This window comes from Prinia subflava, chromosome 3 (assembly GCF_021018805.1).
Source record: "Prinia subflava isolate CZ2003 ecotype Zambia chromosome 3, Cam_Psub_1.2, whole genome shotgun sequence".
NCBI lineage: Eukaryota > Metazoa > Chordata > Aves > Passeriformes > Cisticolidae > Prinia > Prinia subflava.
In genome coordinates this window covers 105622444-105634576 of record NC_086249.1, presented here as the reverse complement: position 1 = coordinate 105634576, position 12133 = coordinate 105622444, and positions in this window count along the sequence as shown.

Genomic DNA, 12133 nt, shown 5'->3' with positions numbered 1-12133 from the left:
AGATTCTGATGCTTGCAGGAGGACAGGAGAAATTTGCTGTAGCCTCCTCCATTTATAAATCTACAGCATTTTTTATGGCTTCTTAATGTAGTCATGAAGATGAATTTATTTTATCCATTAATATTGGCTTTGCGTCTCAACATATCTGTACAGTGAGGGGTTTTTTTTCCAGATGAAAAATTCATTTTTGCTTGGAGTAACCTGGGATAGGGAAGGTTTCCTGCCCATGGCAAGGGATGGAACTGGGTGATTTTTAAAGATGAACAGGGAAATTGTTAAACATAAAGGGCTGACAGTTTCTGATTCATACAGGTAAAGACAGAAGAGGCAAACAAGTTTCTGGAGGGATATATGACATTATTATGGACTGCCAGAGGTCTGGTGGCACTTACTAGTCAGTGAGAAGGAACAAATTTCCATGTTTTTGTTCCAAATGGCACAAAATTTGTGCCATTTCCAGGGCACGAATCAGCACCTAAATCAGGAATCCTAAAGCACCCAGTGCCATGAATCACCCTCTTCCCAAACAGTAAAAAAGAAAACACGCAAGCACTATTTGTGTTTTACATACATTCAGTTCCTGATTTTGCTTGCATTATTATGTCTTAAAATATCACAGAACAGCCATGGCATTTAATCCATCATTAAAAAACCCCTCCTGTATTTATTCTTAATGTAGCTGTTGCCTTATGGGCTGTGCAGACATGAAAAAAAGAAAACAGTAATTCTGTGATAAGCACAACAGGAAATTGGAGGTTGCTGCTGATGAAACTGATATCCAGCTGGTAATCTGAGCAATGAAGTCACTAAAGCTTTCCTGCACTATAAATTTTATTTCCTGGGATGTATTTAATGTTTTTGTTAGATTTCTTTTTCGGATAGTGCACAAAAGTCTGGGGTCTTTTCATTTAGGAGCCACCACCGTGATTTTGTGGCGGGATAAAATGAGTGCTGTGATAAAAGCAGAACTGTGGGTGCAGAAATCTGAAGTTTGCCAGTGTTTTAGTGTCAGAATTTCCATGCAACAGGGGCTGAAAGGAGGAGGGGGTTTGAGCAGTGCCCGCTCCTCACAAAGGCTGCTCAGTAACCCCGTCCCACTGCCTCACTTCAGGCTGGCTGTTTGTTCAGCTATTTCATTAAAAACCAGCACTAAGCCCTTGTGGAGGGGAGCAAGGAGGGAGAGCAGCGGCCAGAGATGGGGAAATGTAATTCCAGGGCACTGAAGCCTCTCCTCAGAGTGGAGACAGCAAAAGTCACAGGCATTCTGTGAGGTGCTGATACCCCTTGGAGCTGTGACAGCCACTCCCTGGGGCCTCAGGGATGTTTATTTTGTTTATTTTGTGCTCAGATGCAGCCGTTTCTGAGAGGGGAATCATCTCAGTCAGGGCAGCAGAAGTGCTGCTGGTCCATGAACAGCATTGGGCCCAAATCCCAAAATCCCTGAGGTTGGAAAAGCCCTCCCAGCCCAGGCAGTGCCAGCTGTGCCCACCTTGTCCCCAGCCCAGAGCACTCAGGGCCACCTCCAGGTGACACCTGCAGGGATGGGCACTCCAAAGCTCCCTGGGCAGCCCCTGCCAAGGCCTGAGCTCCCTTTCCATGGGCAAATTCCTGCTGCTGGCCAACAGACCTTGTTTCAGTGATCATATTTGGTTTGGCTGGTTCACAAAAGGTTTTTTTAACAGTTTCAGCATCAGCAGAGAAGCTTTGGAAGTTCTCCTGTGCCACTGAGAGCCAGAGGTGGGACCCAGATGGTGAATTGGGATTTTTGGAATTCGCTGAGCAGGGACACCTCCCACTGTCCCAGGCTGCTCCAGCCCCAGTGTCCAGCCTGGCCTTGGGCACTGCCAGGGATGCAGGGGCAGCCACAGCTGCTCTGGGCACCCTGTGCCAGGGCCTGCCCACCCTGCCAGGGAACAATTCCTGATTCCCAAGATCCAACATGAATTTCCCTTATTTCAGTTTGAACCCATAAACTTGGGTCACTGCCAGTCTCAAACAGAAGCACAGGGGGACAGCAGTTACTGCTCTGAAGGAAGAGCAGAGATGGACACCAAACATCTTCAGGGGGAGAGAGGCAAATCAGCTGTCCAGAAAACCTGAGGGGCACAGTTTTGTCCGTTTTCTTTTTAATGTGTTTATTTTATGATCAAAGAAAGCTGTTGGGGAGGAAACTTTCCCTCAGGTGATTCCAGGGACTGGGGAGGATCTGGCTCACACAGAAGGAAACTTGAGGAAAGAGGACGGAAATGACAGAGCTCACCAACAAAAAGAGGGAAAAGCAGCAAAATATAAGCAAGGAGAGGGTGGGCAAGCCCTGGCACAGGGTGCCCAGAGCAGCTGTGGCTGCCCCTGCATCCCTGGCAGTGCCCAAGGCCAGGCTGGACACTGGGGCTGGAGCAGCCTGGGACAGTGGGAGGTGTCCCTGCCATGGCAGGGGTGGCACTGGATAATTTTTAAGGTCCTTCCAATCCAAACCATTCTATAATTCTATGATTTCTGTGGTCAGAAACTTTGTAGGAGCAATCTCCCAGGAAACTGGTTTGAGGGAGTGTGTAGGATCCTTAGGGAAATTTTGTTATAAACCAAAGGAATGGAAAATAGAGCAGAGAAGACACAGATGGGTAAATTCTTTTCACAGGTCTGGAACACAAATTAGAAACTGGGTCAGGGACTTCCAGATGAGCACAGAAATTCAGCATGTCCATGCAGTGATGGAATCAGGGAGGCCAAGACACAAAATAAATGCAGTTTACCCTGGAAACCAGAAACTATTGGATGCAGAAAAACACAGGCAGGGAACTCTCCCTTGGATCCCTGTCCAGAGGCAATGTCCAGTCCTAACAACTGAACAGAGAATCGATTTGCTTTACCAACCTTAAGACATCAAATTATACCTGAAACTCTGTAAAAAAAATCTCTGTCCTCTTGCCAAAACCTGTCAGGTATTTCTGTGCCACAGGAAGAGGGCAGAAGAGGATTGAACACAGACCAGGACCCTGCCAGAGCACAAAATGTCTCAGAACTCCCAGAACGTGGCACAGAAATGTTTCCTGTTGTTGAGAGCAGAGGGGAGACGGTTCTGGAGGGTTCCAATGGATCTGATAGAGGACAAAAGTCATGGAATTATGGAATCATGGAGAGGTTTGGGTTGGAAGGAACTGGAAGATGATTTTGTTCCCTCCCCTGCCATGGCAGGGACACCTTCCACTGTCCCAAACTGCTCCAAGCCCCAGTGTCCAACCTGGCCTTGGGCACTGCCAGGGACAATTCCTTCCCAAAAATCAGGGAGGGGGCAGCAGGAAAATACCATCAGGGGTTGGGTGAGAACCTGGATGTGACCCACCCTGTCCCACACAGAAGGAGTCAGAGGGAATTAAGAAAGAAAAAAGAAAAAAAAAGTCAATAAGCAGAGATAAAGCAAGCAGTGTTTGCAAAGAAAAAATGGAATGAATCTAATTATGAAGTGAGAATTGTGTGTAAATATCATTATTTACTAAATATCACTACCATTGTCTGTATATAACTGTATAATATATATATGTATGCATAATATATGTGTGTGTAAAGTTAAAATATATATTAATTTAGTAGTAAGTTAACAATACAAGAATAAATTTTATTGTTTCATATTATTTATTTTTTATGCTTGTAAGCACTTTACTTGTTAAATAAACAGTTTTCTCCAATTTTCTTTTTTTTTTCCCAAACCAATTAGAGGAGAAGCCATTTAAGTTTGCTTTCAAACTTAAATGGAGAGACACCATTCAAAGGTTTCCTCCCAAATTTGCCCTAAACAAAAACAGAGCGGGAGAAGAAAACGTGGAAATAATATCTTGGGGAGGAAATAAGAATAAGCATAACAATAAGTTAAATATTTCAGAGCTTTTAGTTCATTTACACAGGCCTGTTAACATTAGCAGGAATTTGTGTTTTATTTCCAAATAAAATTTTTAAAACTTTAAAACTTTAAATATTTTTAACAGCCAAATGAGACCCATGTGGTTGAGGGCACTTTGAAATTTTGAGAGGAAGGTTTTGATTCATCTCTTTTAGAAGTTCTGCAGAAGAGAACGAGGGTTTTATGCAAAAAAATTACTGTTGTGGGAACCTGTAAATCTGTGAGGGGACAGGAGATTTTATTCTATCTGGGAGATTTTATTCTGTCTTTAAATCTATCTGTTTATTTATTCCTATCTGTGCTCACAGGGTGAAGCCACCACAATCCACTTGCATCAGACCTGGGTGTCAAACAGCACCTGAGGCGTCTTCAGCACCTTTGGGTGGTTTTTTCCTGTCTTCCCTCATGGCTCAGGTCCAGCCCTGGCTCTCAGTTTGCTGCTGCTGGACTGAAAAAAGCCTCAGCGAGCAGCCTGTGGTGCATTTTGGCTCCTTTTGGGGGCTTTAGGCTCTTAACCCTCGCTGCTGTTCCTTTCAGGGACACAGCCAGAGGTCACCCACCCCTTTTGTCACCCTGGCTCTGAAGGAGCAGGAGGCTGCAGTGCCCACAGAGCCCCTTTGTGCCCCGTTCCAAGCCCCCAGGTTGTGCCAGGCACTGCCCTGGTGACAGGGCCACTGCTGGGCTCTGTTTGCTGGGTCACACACGCACAAAAAGAGCCCTGCAGGGTGGGTCAGGAGGGACTGCTGGAATCAGGTGCTGCTCATGCATTTCACATGGCTGCAGCTCAGGAAATCGTTCTGCAGCTCCCAGGAAGGGTCTGAAGACAACCTGAGCAGCTCTGAGGGGTTGGCAGCTGCTCTGGCCACCTGCACAAGGAGGGATTTTAGGGCTCTCAAAACCCTCGTTGGCTTCAGTTTTATCTTTGCTGTATCCCAGCCCCTGCGCTGCCCAGGGTGCAGCTCTGAGCTCACACTCAGGCTCACTCAGCTCTGCACACAGCAGGGACACAAAACAAATCCTTCTCCTGCTGCACACCAAGGACAGCTGGGACAAGTGTTCAGCCCAAAAGCACAAACAAGGGGGGCTGGAGGGAGAGAACAAGAAGGATGGGACTGCATCACCTGCAGCTGCAATTGGACAATGAAACCCCAATGTGCAAATGGACCTAAACTTAGAAAAGTGTGAGACCTCGTGACCAGGGGTCCATTTTGTGACCATTTTGTGACCATTTTGTGACCATTTTGAGTCCACCTTGGGTGTAGCCCTGGTCAGGCTCTTGTTCTCTCAAGGTGCTCCTTAAAGGCCTTTCAATAAATCCCTACTTTATTGTCTTAGCTCTGTCCAGTCTCTGTTCCAGCTCAGCCTTCCCAAGGCATCACCTTAAATGGGGACAAACTTGATAATTTTCAGGCTCTACATGAGCTCGTGGATGATGTGGATGATCTCTCTCAGTGCAATAACTTCAAAAAGAATAAATCCCCACAAAGCATTCTGCTTCCCTCAGCAAACCTCCTGTGCAGCCTGCAAGACAATCCTTCCAAAACATTTGAAAAGATCTTGACCATCAGTCAAAATACTGATTTAAAAGCCTGTATATGAAATTATACAGCTGTATATGAAATTATTGCTGACTGTTGGCATTTATGATCGATGCCCGACCAAAATTTCAACAACTGAATTAAAAACGAGGGTGCATCAGTGGGTTTGGGTGAATCCCTCCTTTGCCACCTGCCCAAGGTGCTGAAGGGGCTTTCAGGGCTCTCCCAGAGGTTTTGTTTTCCAGGCTCAGCCCCATCCATGCTGGTTTATGTCACGAGAGGTAAATAAATGTCCTGTCTCTTACTGAGTGCCAACAGCAACTTGGTGGCAACAAAGCCTCAGTTGTTGAATTATTTATGAATGCCAAGGTTATTCATTTAGTGCTGGCATCCTGGGCTCTCTTCTGTTTTGTTTATGCACATGCACACACGGTATGGATGTGATTTATATACAGAAAGCATGAAGAGGAGAAATCTGGAATATTTCCCTCTGCAGTTGATGGAGTTCAGTTTGCTCCACGACCTCCTTGAGTGTGAAGTCCTCTCCCTCTTGTTTCAGAGCAGGGAGAAGTGACCAAGAGAGGATTGATTAGAGCATTTCCACATGGCAGCAATCTAAATATGGCCAACTGCAAAAGAGAGAAACTCGTGTAGATTACTCAAATCATACAAATTTTTTTCTCCCTTTAAAATTTTTTCTTTCCACTCTTTCGTTCTCTTCAACAGGATTTTTTCTTCATTATGAAGCATCAGAGTGCTGGATGAGACAATTCTGAGTCTCCATTGAAATTGATATTTTAGGAACTGGAAGAACTGTGGTCATCAAACTCCAGACTTTCAATTACCTGTTTTTTTTCTGGTGCAGAAAGAGGATTTTCTTTTCTTCTTTTTTTTTTTCCAGTTCTTGCACATATTTCTTTCGTTACAAACTGTAAACTCAGGTGCCAGCACATCACGAGCCACCTTCAAAGACCTCATCATCGATGACACAAAATTTTGCTGCCACTTCCCTTCTGTGCTTTCCCTTTATATTTGGGGAGAATTTCATCTCCAGCTTGGAGAACCCCTCCTGAAACAAATGAATGAGCCAGGAGGAGCAGTCTCAAGTTTCCACATGTTCAAACTCACAGGGAAGAGTTGCTAATTGGATTTTTTTGCCCTACCCTGCTGTCCCCAGTCCCTGATTCCTCCACCCCTTTTCTTGTGCCCAGCTTTGTTGCAGCACTTTGGATCCCCTTGGATTGACTCTGTTGGAAAAGTCACCTCTGACTTGGTGCCCAAAGGCTCATATTTGTTTATTAAAATGCTCTCAGGTCAATATTGGGCAGGCATGGAATCCCAGGCAGGATTTGCCTGTAAGTTATTGGCATTATGCTCAATAGCATGATTCCTGACAGCAAATTTATTGCCACTTTGAGCACCCTGTCAGGCAGCACCTCTCCTCCAGGTCAAATCCTGATTTGAGTGGAATTAAAGGGCAAAACTCACCCTTGGACAAGAACATTTCACCCTGGTGGCTCCCTCAGGCTCAGCAGGGGTTGCACAGACCCATTTTTCCCCCTGTTCACTTGATTTTCTCCCTTTATTTGTTCTTCCACTCAAGCACATCCAACTTCTCCCAACGCTGGGAGATTTCTGGAATCCATGGATGCACCTTCAGTCATAGGACAACCCCACAATTAATATTTGGCTCTGCTTGGTTCAGATGAACGACATCTTAAAAAGTTCCATCCTGTACAGTAATCATCATAATCGTGTGGGCAGCCCCTTCCCCAGTTCCTTTAGCCCTGACTTCTGCCCTTTTTTCCTGATTGATAAGTGACAGCTTTGCATTCTGGGCCTTGAAATATATATTTACAGTAGTCTAAGAAATTTGTCCTTAATCAAAGGAGGCTTGACTTGCCAGCACATCTTTAGAATATTATTGAGTAACTCATTAAAATGTTAATGGCTTCTGTCAGGATTTATTGATCCTGATGTCAGCTTTTCTCAGAATAAGAAATAAAGCTGATTTTTATCTTGTCTTCACACCATGCTGAGTGATCAGGACTTAAATAGAATAATGAGAAGGGCTTGAGGAGAATAATCAGCATTTATCCAGCACTTGTGCCAGGGCTGAATGCAGACAGAGCCCTCCAGACACACAAGTGGATTTTCTGTGGTGTGTGAAATATTGGGGAAGAGAAGGAAAATGAAGAGGACATTTTATCCTGGAGGATTCAGGCAAATAATTTTTCTGCTGAAGCGAAGAGAGAGGATGCAATAACATCAAATGTTTCTCTTGAATAAAACCAGATTTTTTTCACAGCCTAGTGAAATAAAAGCCTGAGCCTCCTTGTAGTCCAGTTATGCAAGAAATAATGACCAAATTCTATTCCGCTGAATTTCTAGAGGACAAACATTTGATGTTGTCAATGTTTTTTGGGGGAATGTGTGGCACTGGACAAAATCCTGACTGGTCCAGGGGAGGAGAGGGAGGGAAAGGTGTTTGTTTTCCAAAGGTGTTTGTTTTCCAAAGGTGTTTGTTTTCCAGAGGTGTTTGTTTTCCAAAGGTGTTTGATTTCCAAAGTGCTCATCTCAGTCCTTTCGTTGTCCATCAAGAGGAAAACAGCAAATCCCAGGCTGAGCCCAGCACAGGCAGGGCTGTCAAGGGCCAAGATGAATGAAAAAAAAGAGAGAGAAGAATCTGCCTTTTATATCTTGCTTTAAAAATTATGAAGTCAGGACTTTCCTTGTGAGAACATCGAGTGTTGAACGGGCTGAGCAGGATTTTAGCTCATGATGGGAGATTTGCTGGTTCAAAAGGATCCTGATACAGAAAAGTTAAAATTTCTTCAATTATTCCCTAAAAAATGTATTTAAATAGCTGCCTACGATGTTTCTCTGGTAAATACCTGGAAAGTGAGAGGCACTTACTGGCTGAAGGATTGGGGCATTGAAAATGGGCTAAAACCTTACCTGGCTGCATTTGTGCTGCAGCGAAAAACCTCAAAATGTAAATGTCTGTGAGAAAAAAAGGCTCAGCCTTCTGATACAAGAGATTCATTTAAATCCTGTGCTCCTATAGCACAGAAATTAGAATTAGGAAAAAATATAGAATTAGAAAAATAAAAAAGTGGGTTTCTTGCAATTTATGTATAAGGGCGAGAGCTACAGCCAAGAGGGTGGTGAACTTCAAAAAATGCTGCAGAATTAATATTAATAATAATAATTATTAGTATATAATCATCATATAACATATAACATATAACGTATAATGTATAAGGTATAATACATAATATATAACAAATAACACATAACACATAACACATAACAATTATATAATATATAATATATAATATATAATATATAATATATAATATATAATATATAATATATAATATATAATATATAATATATAATATATAATATATAATATATAATATATAATATATAATAATACTATAATGCTATATTTTATATTTCTATATTTCTATTTCTATTTATATTTATATTTATATTTATATGTGTGTATACGTGTGTATATGTGTGTATATATGTGTATATGTGTTTGTGGGTTTTTTGTGGGGGGGTTTGGGGTTTTTTTCCCTTTCTTGTTTTTTTGTTTTGTTTTGTTTTCGTTTGTTTTCTTTTGTTTTCTTTTATTTTCTTTTCTTTTCTTTTCGGACTTCCTGAGAGAAGCTGGTTCCTAAATCAGAACGCCTTGTCTGGATGTTCTGAGTAGAGCCTGCAGTTCAGAGAGAATTTACAGGAGTTGTAGCTGTGAGTGACATTGTTCTGGATTTATTCAACTTTACCTTTTCATCAGATTAGCCAACATAACAGGGCTATGAAATTTGGCCAAGCAGCCAGATGTCACCACGTGCTGAGTGCATTTTAATCTGGATTTCCAGTGTTTGAGACGATGTGAAAAACCCCCAAATGATGCCTCGTTTATGGGGCTCGCAGCTCCGATTGTCATTAACACTTTTCCTGTGACTCTTGCCAATAAATCCTGGAATTGCTTGCATTCCTTTAAAAAGGAGGGAGGCAACAGCTGTGAGGATGCAGACCAGAAATATTACTTGGTGTGTGATAAAGAGCATGAAATCTGGTTGAATCCTTAATTTAACATCTTAATTTTTATGTATAAAGAGCATAATTACTAATCATTTCCCAGAGGGACACTTCCATATTAAGAAATTCAATATGCCTATAAGTAATTGTACATTTTTTGTGCAGTCCTGTTCAATATTCAATATAAAAGTGGCTCATGTATGGGAATGACTTTAGGATCAAGGTCAGGGCTTTTATGGAGTGATTTGAGATTCCTCAGGATAAAAATGCCATCTAAATGTAAAGACACTGTTTGTTAGGCATTAGTGCTTTACAGACAGTAAATTTAATGGGCCTGATTTTCATTTACCTTTACAGTCAGATGAGGGATCCATTTTGGAAAAGTCACCACTGTGGGGGAAGAAAAACAATAGCCAGGAAATTGCTAATGTTAATGTGATGTAAAGTCAAGCAACCATTTCCAGTCTCGTTTAAACTTTGATTCAGGCAGGGCCTGGAACCTGCGCTTCATTTTAATCATCTCAGCAGTCCCAGCAGTGGGGACACCACTTAAAATTAGGATTTTTTTTCCCCTGCCTGCACAGAGGCCTCAGTCAACAGACTCCAAAATACATTAGCATTTCTCACTCCACCTGCCCGCTGCCTTAATGGATGGATGGTCTTCTCCCAAAACACGGGCACGGAATAGAGATTTAATGGAGCAGAAAAACTTCCCTGCTGGAAGGAGGCGGGGAGGGGGAGGCTCATCCCTGGAAAGAGAGAGGGAATCTCAAGGAAAATCCCTGGAGAGGAGGAGGGAATCTCAAGGAAAATCCCTGGAGAGGAAGAGGGAATCTCAAGGAAAATCCCTGGAGAGGAGGAGGGAATCTCAAGGAAAATCCCTGGAGAGGAAGAGGGAATCTCAAGGAAAATCCCTGGAGAGGAGGAGGGAATCTCAAGGAAAACCCCTGGAGAGGAGGAGGGAATCTCAAGGAAAATCCCTGGAGAGGAAGAGGGAATCTCAAGGAAAATCCCTGGAAAGAGAGAGGGAATCTCAAGGAAAATCCCTGGAGAGGAAGAGGGAATCTCAAGGAAAATCCCTGGAGAGGAGGAGGGAATCTCAAGGAAAATCCCTGGAGAGGAGGAGGGAATCTCAAGGAAAATCCCTGGAGAGGAGGAGGGAATCTCAAGGAAAATCCCTGGAGAGGAGGAGGGAATCTCAAGGAAAATCCCTGGAGAGGAGGAGGGAATCTCAAGGAAAATCCCTGGAGAGGAGGAGGGAATCTCAAGGAAAATCCCTGGAGAGGAAGAGGGAATCTCAAGGAAAATCCCTGGAGAGGAAGAGGGAATCTCAAGGAAAATCCCTGGAAAGAGAGAGGGAATCTCAAGGAAAATCCCTGGAGAGGAGGAGGGAATCTCAAGGAAAATCCCTGGAGAGGAAGAGGGAATCTCAAGGAAAATCCCTGGAAAGGAGGAGGAAATCTCAAGGAAAATCCCTCTGAGGAGCCACAGTGCACTCACAGAGGTGCCCACTCTCCTTCCTTAACTGGGATCAACACCTAAAATAAGAGGGAAGGAAATTTTTCCAGAGGTTTCTCTGCCTTCTCCTACCCCCAGGGGATGTGTCTTATCTTCCACAGAATCCCAGAACGAGCCAAGCTGGAAGGGACCCACAAGGACCTTCCTCTGTGTCAGCAGTGAAAAATAAATACAATAATAAATAATTTTACCAAAAACTCCCCCCCAAAACGGGGCAGAGCCAGAGGCTCCCTCAGAGCTGCCTCCCTCTCAATGGTGCCATTCAAATTATCTGTATTATTGTTCATTTGAAGGATTAATCTTGCCAGAGAGCTGCTTTGAGTGTCTGCTGAAAAACAATGTCCCCTTGTGCCTTGGGTTTAAAAATAAAGCGCCCACTCTGACTTTCAGAGGAGTATTTATAAATAAGACACGCTCACAGCCCATATTTTGCACTTCCAGTTTTTAAGTGCTGTGTGATCTCCAGTTTGATGGGGTTTTGGGTTGTTTTTTTTTTTCCCAAACACAAAGATCAGACAGAGCCATTTTGTGCTGCTTCTGAAGTGATGATGTGCAACTCAGTGTTCTGCACGGCCACTATTTTTATATATTGTGAATATTTTTATATTTTTATATATTGTGAATACATGTTTATCCTTCAGTCTTTGAAAGGCTGCTCACAACAGGAAATATTTACACAATCCTCCAGGCATCTGCACCCTTTTGAAGAAATCGTTAAAATGAAATTTGCTTCTGACACTCAGGGACTTTAAGGACTGTTGTGTGTTTTGGGGGCTCTTGGAAGCTTCTTTTTTTTCCCCTTAAAATTGGCAAGATGTATTTAGTTAGCTTTTATATATATATATATTTATATATTTAGGTATTTTCCTAATAGAAAGCAGGGATTGTGTGTGACTACAGCTAAAAGAGAGGACTGAAAAATGTTGTAAACCTCTTCCTGCATGATCCAGGACGACTGTGTAGATTTTGGGATTGGAAAGGATCATCACAATTTTCTCTCTCTTAGAAACATTCCTGGATCTCGAGCAGGATCCAGGATATGGGATGATCCAACCCCTGTGACTTCCTGGGGTTGAGATTAAATTCCACTTTAAAGGCCTCGAGTTCCTGAAAGTTTATCGTA